We start from the raw sequence: 14,754 nt of genomic DNA on the forward strand, positions 1-14,754 counted from the left end.
TGTTTTTGAGATTCATCCATAACCTGTGTATTAGTTATTCATGCCTTTCTACTGCTAAGTATTATTCCACTGTTTGACTATACAACAGTTTGTTTATTCATTATCCTATTGATGGATACCTAGGATGTTTTCAGTTTGGGGCTGTTATGAATAAACTTGCCACAAACACACACGAAAGTCTTTTTGTGGATATAGGTTTTCTTTTCTTTTGGCTAAATACTTAGGAGTGAAATTATCAGGTCATAGGGTAGGTGTATATTTAGTTCTATAAGAAACTGCTAGAACTTAAAAAAAAATGGTAGTATTGTTTTACACTCTGACCAATGGTATATGAGAGTTCGGATTGCTCTGTGTCCTTGTCAGCATTTGGTTTTGTCAGTCTTTTTCATGTTTATCCATTCTGGCGGGTATGTAGTGATATCTCATTGTGCTTTTTATATAAATTTCTTTGATGAATATTAACATTCAGTACTTTTCATGTGCTTATTGATCATTAGTTTATCTTCTTCTGTGAAGTTCTTGTCAAATCTTTTGCTCTCTTTTTATGAAATTGTAAGCCTTCATGACATGTCTTAGATATCAGTTCTTTGTCAGATATATGATTTGCATACATTTTCTCCCAGACTGTGATTTACCTATTCATTTTCCTTTTTTTTTTTTTTTTTTTGGCCACACTGCACAGCTTGTGGCATTTTAGTTCCCTGACTAGGGATCAAACCTGGGCCCTCGGCAGTGAGAGTGTGGAGTCCTAACCACTGGATCACCAGGGAATTCCCTTCATTTTCTTAATGGTGTCTTTGACGAGCAGAAAATTTTAACTTTGATTAAGTCTAATTTGCTTCCTTTTAAGTTTATTGCTTTCTGTGTCATATCTAAAAGCTTTATAGTTTTAGCTTTTACATTTAGGTCTCTGATCCATTTCAAATTAATTTTTGTGTGTGATGTGATTTGGGTCAAGATTTATTTATTTTCCCATATAGATATTTAGTTGTCTTAGCACCATTTGTTATAAAGCCTTGTCTTTCTCTATTGGATTTCTCTGTCAACTTGTGAAAATTCAAATGATCGTATAAGTGTGGGTCTGTTTCTAAGCTCTCTGTTGTCTCATTGATCTCTTTGTGGATCCCATGCCAGTATCAGACTGTTTCATTACGGTAGACTTACTAGTCAAAGTCTTAAAGTCAGGTGGTGTAAGTCCTCCAACTTTGGTCTTATTTTTTATAATTGGTTTGGCTATTCTAGGCCATTTGCATTTCTATACACATTTTAGAATTAGCTTGTCAATTTCTACAAAAAGCCCAGTGAAATCATGATTGGGTTTATTGAACTTATAGATCAGTTTGTGGAGAACTACATCTTAATATTTAGTATTTTAATCCATGAACATGGTATGTCCACTTATTAGATCTTTAATTTCTCTCAGCAATGTCTTGTAGTCACAGTCTCATTTGAACCCATTCCATTTAGGTTTTGTGCCCAAATTCCCCTGAAACCACTCTTGTCTAGGTCACCAGTGACCTCCATGCTGCTGTATCCAATGGTCAGTTCAGTCTTCCTCTATCTTCATCTTTCAACTGCCTTGACATAATTGATCACTGTATCCTTGAAGCATTTTGTTCACCTGGCTCTGTCTCACTGTGCTCTCCTGGTTTTCCTCCCATCTCACTGGCAGCTCTTTTTTTGGCCTCCTTTGCTGGATCCTTCTCTTCCTAACATTTAGATGTTAGAGGACCCCGACCCTCAGTCCTCAGACTTCTGTCCTTTATCCATTCTCAGTCAGTCTCATGGTGTGAATATGTTACTTAAAGCCAATCACAATGTCTAAAGCCATCAGACTCCCAATTTTATATCTCAGTCCTGAATCCCGGACTTACATATCCAAACTCCAGACTTATATATTCAACTTCTTACCGATCTTCATTTGGATATCTAAAACGTATCTCAAACTTAACCCTTCCAGAATGGAACTCTTGATTTGCCTCTGAAATGTTTTGCACCTTCTCACTCCCCACCACCCACCATGTTCCCCAGCTCAGTAATTGGACTTTTTTCCTTGTTGCTTACATATCAGTCTTAGAGTCTTCCCTGGCACCTTTCTTTCTTTTACACTCTGCATCTCCCTACATCAGAAAACCCTCTTGGCTCTGTCTTAGATCTATCTACTTCTTAGCCATCACTCTATTCCAAGACACCATCATCTCCACCTGGTTTACTGCAATATTCTTCTAAGTAATCTGCTTTCTCTCAGTCTATTCTTTATACAACTTGAGTCACCTTTTAAAATGTTACAGCATTTCACTTCCCTGATTAAAACCTTCTAGAGCCTTTCCATTATATTTAGGGGGAAGAAAACCTGCAATGGTTTACAAAGCCTCACATGATCAGACTTCCCTGTTCACTCTCTGACCTCATCCCCTTCTATTTCTCCTTCTTTCACAATACTCTGACTACATTGGCCTTTTTGTTGTTCTTGCACATTCCCAGATTCTTTTGGCCTCAGGGCCTTTGTAATTTCTGTTTCTTCTGCCTGGAACCTTTTCCCCAGATAGTTACATGGCTTGTTACCTTACTTCATTCAGGTCTCTACTTAAGTGTCGTCTCCTCAGAGAGGCCTTTTCTGACCACCCTATGTAAGGAGGGTGCCCCCCCACCCCATTACTCTCCATTCCCTTACTCTGCTTTGGTTTTCTTCTTACCCTTTAGCATTATTTGGTTTGATATTTATTTGTTGATAGTCTATTTCCCCTAGTAGAATACGTACAAGCTCCCTGAGGACAGGGACTTTCTGCTTTGAATCATTAATGCTGTTAACAATGCTTGTCACATAGTAGGTGCTCGAAAAATATATGTTGAATGAATGTGGGCAAGTGAACCTTGCAGGCTTCATTTTCTTCATCTGAGAAGTGGGGGAAATCATGGTATCTACCTCATAGTGCAGATGTGAATGTCAAATAACATACTGGGTATAATAAGACATTTGTGGCAATGGTGTTGGCTGTTATTGTAATTACTGTTCAATAATACAAATGATTTAAACCTCTTATAATCAATCAACAAATAGCTAATTAAGGTGGGCTTTGCCTGTTATATGCTTTTTACAGTGGTTGATTTCAGAGGTGTAACTTGTGATCCAGTTATTCGTAACTTAGTTGGAGGAAACAGATATAAGTATATGAAAAGTTAAATGCCATAGACTATTTAAATAACCAATCGAGACAACAGTAGAAATGTTATCAGGCTTAACTAGTTGCCTAATGCATTTGCTGCTGCTGATTGTTCTAGGTATGAGAAATAAAAGCGTTTTTTTTTTTTTAAACCAGGGTAGTATGAGGAGGCCTTGTGGAGCGCATGGATTTGGGCTGCCCCTTGAAACACTGGGGACGATTTTAATCCTTTATTGGCCATGAGGTGGAAGGGCATCAAAGGTGGGACAGTGGCATAAAGCCAAAGTGGGGGAAGAACTAGGGGAGTTGAAAAATGGAATGAATCAGTTTGGCTGGAGGGAGAGGTCTTGTGAGGAAGTTTGAGAGCAACGCAAAGAAAACAAGGTAAGAACGAAAGCAAGTGGCTTCAGGTGACAGGAAGCCCTTCCTTACTAGGAATGGGCAAGCAAGAAGGAAGTGCTTATGGGTAATTAGGAAAGAAGGGAACACATCACAGGCTTCTTGCTGCCAGGTTCACTCCCTTCTCCCGCACAGTGCAGGTGGCTCAGGGCATTACTCTCTGAGGCACAGATAGTGGGCAGGCATGCTGAGTCCATGTGTCCATGTGTCCAAGGAGAAGCAGACACAGGAGGGCACTGCTCTTCTGTTCCCAGGGCCTGGAAGCCAATTCTGAACTCTTTTTATCCACAAGAATTCTCACTCTAGGTGGCTGTGACTAGAAGGCAAGGGACAATTTTCACTATGGCTTCTTATTTTAAAAAAAAGAAGGAAGAGGATAGAGAAGCTTAGAAATGAAAGGCCAACCAATAAACATAATAATTTACATTTTAATATGCATATTAAGAAATACTCAACTTTTTTTCAGAAGAACATGAAAGAAAGCAGAATATGTCACCCTAAAATATGCTACTTTGGCATACTGATTATTTTGAATTAAAGTTACTTAAGAAACAGCCAGTGCAAGAAGGATACTCTAATCCCCTTTGTCTCCTTGAGAGCAGGAAATAAATCTCCCATGTGAAAGGGATCCACCCTGTACCAGGAGGGTAGAAGGCATCCTTATTGCCAGAGACAGGGAATTCAGGGCCAAGAAGGCTATATAAACAAATCTTGTTACTTCTTCATTAATTTGCTACCCCAAGCCCAAACCCGTATGTTTTGTCAATTTTTCACAAATTTATTGTTTCTTTTGTCTAAAAGGTATAAAAGCTGCCTGCTTTGGTCACCTCTTTGAATCTCATATTTTTACTGGTATAAAAGCTGCCTGCTTCGGTCACTTCTTTGAATCTCATATTTTCACCAGCTCTCGTATGTACAAAATTAAATTTATATTTCTCCTGTTAATCTGTCTATGTCAATTTAATTATTAGACCAGCCAAAGAACCTAAATGGAAGAAGGGAAAAGTTTTCCTCCCCCACAAGGATATTAGGTGAGTCATGTAGAGCCACATTCTCATTATCATGTAAAAGGAAGCACACATTATATGAGAAGAGGCCAGAGTAACCTGTGAACAGATCAGATTTTTGAAAAAAAAAAAAAAGGTTATCTAGCCAACCACGAGATAAAACTTGCTTTAATGATATAGTTTTGTGTAAATTTGCAGCAATCTAAAAGAGTGTCCTTGTGTCCCTTAAGTTCTTTGTTATCAAGAAGTTAAAAAATAAATGTTAACCTTTTGCTGCGTTAGAATAGATGTCAGAGCAATTTGTAGTAGTTAAGAAAATGACCCTGTAAGAGAATCAAAATAAAACAAAAAAGATAAAATATAGATATGAGCCATGACAGATGTGGCAGAACAGGGAATGGATGTGAAGACAATAAGCCACGTTGTCGTTAACAGAGCCCTAGCAACACGGCTCTGACACAGATTAAATAATGAACGCCCATCGGTGGGCACAGCCCGGAGAGAACAGAGAGCGCATTGTTTCAGCCTGTTTATCTAATTTCAAACTAATTGCTTAAGTATAGGCTTGTGTTCTGATTATAGCCAAAGGAAAATCAAACAGTTGAAATACTGTTAAGTCCTGTAATTCACCCCGTTCAAGAATCAGAACTAAATAAAAGAATTTTGAGCAAAACATCCAAATAAATTGTTAGTCCTCCCTGCAAACGGAAGCCTGAAGAGAAGCAGGATCTACTCGTCAGGCTCTGCACTCACTCTTCTGTCCTCTCCTGATCAGGTTCTAGCTAATGTGATATGAGGGCTCGGCTCGTCGTCGCCTCTTCTGTGCCCAGGACTACGGCTCGGCTCCGTAGGGGGGCGCGGCAGATGCCAGGTTCCACGCCTGGGACTGGCCCGGGGAGTGGTGTCTTCTTGGACAGCGGCTTCTCTGAGGTTTCAGGCAGGCTGGTGTCGCCTGCCTTTTCCTACCCTGGGTATTTGTGATGAGCTAGTGAGCTGATACCTATGAAAGCACTTTGTGGACACAAATGAAGGGGTTCTATGGTTGGTGGAGGAAAGAACACAAATCAGAAGTCCTGGGTTTGAATCCAGGTCATCTCATACTCGGTCTCCCCTTTTCTGTATTCCTTTTTTTAAGTGTCTTCCTGTGTTCTTCTCCCCCCCCCCTTAAATCAGACGTTCTTTGGTTTTTTGTGTGTGTGCATGGACCCCCCTTTGGCATTCTAGTGACGCTAATGAGTCCCGTTTCAGAATAATGCTTAATGCATTAAGTTAAATGCATACATTTAAACGAATAAAATTAGAGGTTCTAGGTATTTTCGCCGTAAACATCTTTGCCGTAAAGCAGTCTCATTGCACAACTAATTGGCCGAAAGGCAATTTTGCCGTCAAAGATAAAATAACTAGGGGACAGGTTGGTTTCGACTACGTTATAGCAACTTGATAGAAAATACGGTGAAAAGAAAACTTACTGAAGTGTGAAATAAGAGAGTGTAAAGCCAGACTGCATACTATACCAGAAAATAGCATAACAGTTTGCAGATCCTTCGGTGAGTACAGTCATCCCTCTACCCGTCAGAAGCAAGTTTACCAAACTATGGCAAATATAAAAGAGGCAGCTAGTAATAAACGGCAGTCTAAGCATTCATTATCAATTCTTTAGCTCATTTAGATACAACAGCTTGTTTTGTAATGCCGTCTTTACCAAGTTTATCATGCAGTATTAGAAGTTGGAGGCAAAGGAAGAATCAAGCTTCTCATCTCCCAGAAAGAAATGGTTACATGATTCTTGATAAGTTTTATGAAAATGGTGAAATTTTTTTGCTATTTGATAGTGGAGAACATGATGTAGACAAAATTTTCGTATTTGGCATAGAAACTGGCTTAGATGATTTGGTGAAATATAAGGACTGTCATGGAACATATAAATGTAGTCCAGATATGTACTACTTTACATATATGTTTATATACGTTACATATAGATAAATAGCAGCATCCCTTGTCTGTTTGGTTTACTTCCAGGGAAATCTGAAGAGCCTTACAGCAGATTTTTTTTTTATACCATGAAGAACTTATGTCCAACATGAGATCCTGAATCCTTAATGACTGACTTTGAGAAAAGAAGTATCATTGCTTTCACTAAGAAAATATTTAAAAAATTTTGTTATTAGTTTTTCATGTTTTGTTATGCCCTTTTTAATGTCCCTATTTTATTTTAGTTTCATTATTTCATCTTTTACTGCAAAATTGTCTTATGGCCAATTAGCTGTGCAGCAGAACTGCTTGCAGTAAAGATTCTTACAGCGAAAATATCAGACATGAAAATTAGTATGCATAGGGTTACCAGGGAAACCAATTAGACCGATATACAGTTATCAGTATACCAAAAAAGTAATAATATAATAATATCCACCCTTTATTAATGCACTACCTACCAAGAGCTAGTGGCAGATTTAGTAACTACTGTAATTTTGGGGTAGTAATGAGTGGAAACGATACCTTGAGATACTTGCAATACGGTACTGTGATATGAAGATATCTTTGATTTCTACTTGTGACAAGTCACAGTTATGCCTAATTTTACTGTGAATTATTGCCTACATTTGTAATTGAAAGGAATGCTAAATTTCAGTTAAAGGTGAGTAAAAATTAAAACAAAAATTTCCCTACCCATGTCCTGAATTCTCTCTGAAATCCTCAGATACTGCTTGCCTTAAAACTTCACCTTTTCCTCTTACGCTGTGTGCCCCGCTGCTGCCCTCCAGCTGCTGTCACCCTAGATGTGTACCTCCCGTCCATGCAGGGGACAGGAGCACCAGACCTGTATCTCCTGCAGCCCACTGCACATCCACCCTGGACGACCCACAGGACCTCACACTCGGCCTTGGCCTCCAAAAGCCAACTCCTTGGCTTGTGCATCCCACCCGTGCTCCTCCCGCCAGCCTGCCCTTCCTACTGTGTTCCCTGTTCTGTTGGTAGCATTAACAACCTCCACACGGCTCAGGCCCCAAACCTAGCTTGAGCAAGTAAGTGAGCGCTGCTGTGGCCAGGATTACCGCCCTAGCCTCCTTGATAATGTTTATGGAAGTGTAGACTTGTACATTTTAAAGCACTGGTCTGCCCTTTTCTTTACCTGCAACGTCTTCTAAATTTCTGCTTACCCTACAGGGCTTAGTTCCTTCTTAACTTCTCTTTCCAACATGTACACACTGTGGTTTAAAATGTCTTCGTGATGTCTCTTTACCTCCATGATGTGACATCGGAGGACTCCTGCCTCCCTCGCAAAGTTTTCTTCTGTCCGTCCCCCAGCCTCACCAAGCTCCCTATGGTCCCTCCAGTGGCCCACTCCCCACTTCCCACTTTTCCTTGGCAGACAGAGTGAGTGCCTTCTGCCTGGGGATCCCTTACCTGCCTCGTGGCCTCCAGGTCTCAGTTCTGCGGCTGCTTGGCTGGGCAGCCTTTCCCAGCCTGTGCCGTCATGAGGACTGCCATAGAGCGGTTCTCGTCCAGCCAACTCCTGCTCCCTTGCATTTGAGCAGAGTCTGGCAGGGTTTCACCAGTGGTGTGCACTCAGGAGGACAGCATTATCAAAGTATGTGGTTAGCAGCGCTGACTTCAGAGCCCAATGACCTGGGTTCTAATCCCAGCTCCGCCACTAGCTGTTTGATCTTGGCAAGATACTTACCCTTTAGATGCCTCAGTTTTCTCATCTGTGACTTGGCATAATAATGGATTTGTCTGATATAAATGAGTTAATCTCCTGAAGCCCTTTAGAACCATGCCTAGCCTATACTGAGAGCTTAAATATCAGCTATTATTATTAGTTTTAGTTTCAGTAATGTGGCTTGGGCTCGTTTAAAAGCCACATCCTACTATACTTTTATTTTTGCTGGAGTTTTATTAAAGACTGTTGTGTAATTCGAAACCCAATATTTAACTGTTCTTCATCTCCATTGAGGTTGATATCAGAACGTTGATTTTAGCAGAAATAATTTATGTGAGACAAAAGGAAATACTTTTTGAAAGAAAGGTAGGAAGACTCCTGGGGATACAGCCTCTTAACAGAATGATGGAGACACCGTACCACCAGCAGTTAGCTAGTTGAGTTGGGGATTTATCCATGGTTCTTCCATTTCAGAGATTATGTTGATCTCACAGGAATTTTTCTTGCAGCCCTTTGGGTAGAAGAGAGATCAATATTATTTATCAGAGGATCTCTCTGGGAATGCATATCATCATATGGTCCACATAAAAAGATGGTTTTGAATGTAATTACTTTTTTTTTGCATGAGTGTTTTCATATCCTCTATAAATATTGTGCTCTGTGGGAAGAAACTTTTCATGATTCCTACTGCACATTGTTTGTGGCATTAATGTGCTCTTATAACTGATCCTTTTCTTCCCTTTTTCTTTCAACGTTGAAGCAATATTTCCCCTGAGGTTTAACTGTTTCAGCCTTTTCTAGGTTTTGCCACCAGGTGGGGCACTGGCTCCTTTATAAGGCATGGGCGGGGGCTTGAGGCTGGTTTTCTCACTGAGGTGGCTGTCTTGCCCCGTCATTCTGAAGTGACCCCTGGAGAAACTGTTCAGCCCTGACCCTGGGAGTGGGTAGAAGAGGCCAGCAGGGTGAGTGTTAGATCTGAGGGAGTTTCAGGGCTTTTCATTCCTGATCTTGTTGATCTAATATGCTAATGACTTCTGTTTCATAGGTTTTGAGTAACTTGAATTTTACCGGAAATACATGTAAATCTACTTGGCAACAAGTGAATCAAGTTTTCCTCGGAATATTTGGTCCCATCTTTATGGCTCAGAAGAAACATTAAATTTGGTAACCTTGACCATTATGTTAAATAGGTCTTATTTAAATAAGATAGAAATCATGGAAACAAGAATTAAAACTGCTCTTGGCGTTGAAAATTAGGGGAAAATTGTGTATAACTGTGAACACTTCATGTTAAAAAGCAGCGCATGGGTTTTTATTCTTAAGCGATGTACTGGAACATTATTTTTTTAAGATATAAATGCCTTAAATTATCAATTACATTTTTCTAGAATGAAAAATAAATTTCTTACTTTGAAACCATTGTGAGTCATATTAAGTCCCAGTTTAAACTATAAAAAACTACAAAACCACCAAAAAACTTTTTTATTTTATAATATAACCTAACTGTAGATGGTGAAATTGAATTATGAGTGATTTTCACAGTTACAGACACTAAGTCAGAATCAGAAGTTAGAAGATTCTTTCATAAGCTTTCCTCTTGAACTTAATTCTTAGACTTTAGTGATTAATGAGGTTTTATGCTTATTTAATGTATTTTAAAAATCTAGAAATAGTGATAGTATGTGCCTTTGATTCTCAGAAGCAATAACTTCATGTGGTCCCTCTTAGGCAACGTGAAATTATAGTGCTATATGTTCCATCACCAGCACCACCAATTTGGGCAACAATATAAAACTCATTTCATGGCCCTAGTGGAGGGCAGACTGTATTCCTCTTGTTTAAAATGAGTGAGTCACTTTAATACAGCATCTGAGGGGCAAGAAGGGAGTGAGAGCGCTCTTTGTTTCAGCTGGTGTGTTACAGTTTTCTTGGGTAGCAAGTACAAAAATGAAGCCTGAAGCCTTAGCTCATTCTGTATGTGAGTTTTATTTCTCACAGCAGCCCAGTGTCTATTTAACATATAGGAGTGGTTTCAAGTTCATTACTAAAGCTTATAGGCTAAAGTGCTTTGTGGGCTTGGCTATGACTTAAGTGGCCTTTGGGGAGTTGGCCAAAAACGGGGCTTGGGAACAGACTGCTTTCCCCGTGTCTGTGGATTCTCGGGGTAGTCAGTTTTCTTTTCCCCTGTCGGCTATCAGCTGCTTTGGAGATTAGTTTCATAGTAAGGATTCTTTCTTTAAAGCAATATGAAGCGACTACTTTCACAGGGGCACCAGGTTAGTAAATGAGGTTTTGAACTTTCTGCTGCATGTGTCAGATTTTCTTTCTGTCCTCACGGGGCGATGACATGCCAGTCAGCATAGCATTTGTGCTGTTGCTGCGTTCTTTTAGAAAATAATGTGAGTTCGTCGATCCTACGGAGGTCTGGGGGTTATGGTTCTCCTTGTAATATATGCATTGCTGGACAATATTAAATGCAGGTGGAAGCCAAGAAGAAATGACATTTATGTGTTGGATGTGCAGTCTAGAGATTTGTACCTGTTCATGTGCATTTTCAATTCCTTTTTCAGAATTCCTTTCTTTGTGTCTTCCCATTATATCTTCTAGGGATAACTGTGATTTTATACATGGTTGATGCTACTTTATGGAACACGAGACAGCAGTGTGTAGAGCCCCAGCCAGTGGTGTCGTCCCTCACACCCTGTGTGTGCTTCCCTGATGCATGGTTTTCTCTGGGGCCTACTGCTTATAGTTGCAAGGAACCAGAATATGATTTTAATTTTCTTTTTGAAAAGTCTGACCTTTTCCTAGAATGCCTCAGAAAATACCTGCATAACAGTTGACGTGGGCAGAGTGTACAGGTGGATCAAGCTGGACTGAATTCCTTCCTTAGTCATCACTGTTTTTATTCTTTTTTTTTTTTTTAAACCCCACATTTGTTTATTTATTTATTTATGGCTGTGTTGGGTCTTCGTTTCTGTGCGAGGGCTTTCTCTAGTTGCGGCGAGCGGGAGCCACTCTTCATCGCGGTGCGCGGGCCTCTCACTATCGCGGCCTCTCTCGTTGCGGAGCACAGGCTCCAGACGCGCAGGCTCAGTAATTGTGGCTCATGGGCCCAGCCGCTCCGCGGCATGTGGGATCTTCCCAGACCAGGGCTCGAACCCGTGTCCCCTGCATTAGCAGGCAGACTCTCAACCACTGCGCCACCAGGGAAGCCCCCTGTTTTTATTCTTAAGTGATTCCTCTAGGAATAAATATGACTGTCGAAACGGAGTGTGCCTTGTAAGACAATGAAAGGATCGCTAACAGTATTGAAATGAAATTAAGTAAATAGAGCGAAGTATCAAGAGAATATCTTCCTTAACTTCATTAACTTAGACATCTAGAGAGCGATTTTACCTTTGTTTACTTGTCACCAAAGCAATCCAGCATGAAATTGTTTCACAAGAGTATGTAGTTCGATTTGATGATGTTTTCAAGTTTGCAACACTTTATGAAATATATTGGCTTTTATGTTACTTTATGTATGCTTTAGTTCAAGGTAAGCGCTGGTGTTTTTTTTTTTTTTTATAGATTTATTTATTTGTTTTTGGCTGCACTGGGTCTTTGTTGCTGTGCGTGGGCCTTCTCTAGTTGTGGTGGGTGGGCTTCTCATTGCGGTGGCTTCTCTTGTTGTGGATCACGGGCTCTAGGTGCGTGGGCTTCAGTAGTTGTGGCTCGCGGGCTCAGTAGTTGTGGTTCACGGGCTCTAGAGCGTAGGCTCAGTAGTTGTGGCGCACAGGCTTAGTTGCTCCACAGCATGTGGGATCTTCCCGGACCAGAGCTCGAACCTGTGTCCCCTGCACTGCCAGGCGGACTCTTTTTTTTTTTATTTTTATTTATTTATTTATTTATTTTGGGCTGTGTTGGGTCTTCGTTTCTGTGCGAGGGCTTTCTCTAGTTGTGGCAAGCGGGGGCCACTCTTCATCGCGGTGCGCGGGTCTCTCACTATCGCGGTCTTTCTTGTTGCGGAGCACAGGCTCCAGACGCGCAGGCTCAGTAGTTGTGGCTCACGGGCCCAGTTGCTCTGCGGCATGTGGGATCTTCCCAGACCAGGGCTTGAACCCGTGTCCCCTGCATTAGCAGGCAGATTCTCAACCAGTGCGCCACCAGGGAAGCCCCAGGCAGATTCTTAACCACTGTGCCACCAGGGAAGTCCCAGTATGGGTGTTTTAAAATATGCTAATATGCTTCTGTTATTGCCATTTTAGTCTCCTCTTTTTTCCCCCGCTGGGAAATACAGTGTTTCAGAAAGGGTCTCTTCTCTCAGGTTCTCCTGTATTTAAAAATATAAAATTGAGGGAGAAGGGAGACAGAAATGGGTACTTAAAGAAATCTTTGAGGTTATTTGCTAAAGTTTAAAGATCCCAGTCCTATCTCTGCTGAGGCTGAAGTTGCAAAGTTATGGCTGCATGCTATCTCAGGATTGCAAAATTGACTGTACTTTATCCCCCTCAAGACACAATTGTACAGCTGTATTATTACCCCTGCCTCTGCAGATATTTTCTTCAACAGTAAATCCAAAAAAAAAAGAGCAGAGATTGCTGTGACTTGCTTAATATATGCTAGTACTGCATACGTGCTATTATTAATTATTAAATGCTATTAACTTAAAATTTTAAAGGAGACTTCTGTCAATCTGATTGTAGCTCCTCAGTGATTTTAAGGACTGTGTTAAGACATTTTACTTGTTGATTACTTGTTTGCGCTTAGCTGGCATGGATAAAAGTCTTAAAAAGCTCACCTAAAGCTCATTTAGGTCTGGTAGGTCTCAGTTTCTGTGTTCCCAAGTGCTTCGCAGCCTTTTCTTCTACAGATGATAACAGAACAGTACTGATTAGAAACAGAAATAAACAATGTGGCAAAGGATAGAGTAAGAGGGGAAACTCCTTAAAAACCAGATTTTTGGGTTTTCCCAAAGGATATTCATTACAATAAGCTTCCTCCAAACATGAGGGGGAAAAAAAAGACTGTGCAATAAAGTGCTCAAAATCTGTAATTTGGGATGGAAGCAAATCTTATTCCTGATTCCAGGCTTGGCACACACATTGCAGTTTTGTTCTCATCTTGCCAGACTGGTTTAGTTTTGTGACAGCTCTGCTTTTTGGCTAAAATCAAGTAGAGACGGACATTTTTCCCATTCCATATCAGGTTAAGCTTTGAGCCGATTAATTTTTATCCAACATGCTTTCTTGTTAACAGTCAAAAGTACCCTTGATGCCTCATAAATCTCAGATGGTTATGAACATAGTTGATGATCCATTATTTCAACATGAATTGGCCCACCCTCGAAACATCAGGAAGGTTAAATGTCAGTAGAAGGTAAGGACTTAGAGGAAAGAAATGAATAACCAGGAGGAATCATGATGTCAGGAGTGGGTTTTCTGACTGCTGAACCTTTATGATAAATGTTCACCTATTGTCTGGTTCCATTCACACCCCAGATCACTCTCATTTCCTGCCCACAGTCTTCATCTTTGAGGTGCCTGTTTGGGGAGCTGTCGGTTCTTGATTTGCAGTTTCTGGCCTTGTCAGATTCATCATGTACAGCCACCCCTGCCTTTTTCATGCCTAACCCGCTGAGTTCTTGCTCCTAACCCTGCTCACTGAAGGTGCCGATGTGCAAGGGTCTTGTGTTTACATATCAGAAAGTGGGGCAGAAAGCAAGGGAGACTGTGATGCCGCCCACCAGAGAAATGAACTATTTTAATAATGACAGTGCATACTAACTTCCCAGAGGGATTGCAAAGGCTGAGGACAGATTCTACTCCCAGGGCTGATCTGACCGTAGACTTCACCAGTTCCTTGGTTCCTTCTGAAGAAGCCAATTGAAGTTTGACCTTCTGGCATTTCTGGGGTTGAAGATATTAGTACCTGTGGCAGGAGTAGTAGAGGGAGTGGTAATAGTAATAATAACAACTAACACTCAAAAAGCATTTCCTAAAGGCAGTCCCTGTTCTAAGCCTCTCATTTAATCCTCACAACAACCCTAAGGGGTCAGTTGTCTTTATTATCTCCATTTTACAGTTGATGAAACTGTCCCAGGGAAGTTACATAATTTGTCCCAAGTCACAGCAGCTGGTCAGCAGTAACAGTATTGTGCCTCAGAGGGGTGCTGTGGTGGGGAGAAAATGGTATGAGGGGTTGATGTCTTTGGGAAATACAATCCAGTCTTTATTATTAATGTGAAGCAACCATGTAAATACTGATATCTGTGCTGCTCTGCCTACTCAAAGATGCTTCTGTTGACCCACTGTCAACCAGTAAGGCATGTCCTTTGTGTCCTTTTCCTACTGGGTGTTTGTGCGGGTGAGCTTGTACTCTGCTTTCTCACGTGTTCTGCTGGGGACCAGTGGCAAGACCCAGTGACCAGTGGCAGGATGTAGAGCTTACTCGTGGTCAGTAAATGAGATCAGTGGTGACCAGTCCACGTGGCGAATACGCCCACAGTTGAAAACTGTCTTTTAACTACACAAGCTAATCT

The 14,754-nt window shown here is 40.9% G+C and overlaps 1 protein-coding gene across 3 annotated transcripts in view; it reads left to right on the forward strand.

Annotated features, from left to right (window-relative positions):
- The window catches only part of PLD1 (phospholipase D1), a 202,206-nt gene that overhangs the window by 39,372 nt on the left and 148,080 nt on the right, over nt 1-14,754 (forward strand). For 2 of the 3 annotated variants that reach the window (XM_061193434.1, XM_061193435.1), the window contains exon 1: nt 9,139-9,193. The exons of the other annotated variant lie outside the window; for it this stretch is intronic. The gene's annotated coding sequence lies outside the window, so the exon portion shown is untranslated. Of the gene's footprint in view, nt 1-9,138; nt 9,194-14,754 lie in introns of those variants that run through there. 3 annotated transcript variants of the gene reach the window in all.

This window comes from Eubalaena glacialis, chromosome 6, assembly GCF_028564815.1.
Source record: "Eubalaena glacialis isolate mEubGla1 chromosome 6, mEubGla1.1.hap2.+ XY, whole genome shotgun sequence".
Classification (NCBI taxonomy): domain Eukaryota; kingdom Metazoa; phylum Chordata; class Mammalia; order Artiodactyla; family Balaenidae; genus Eubalaena; species Eubalaena glacialis.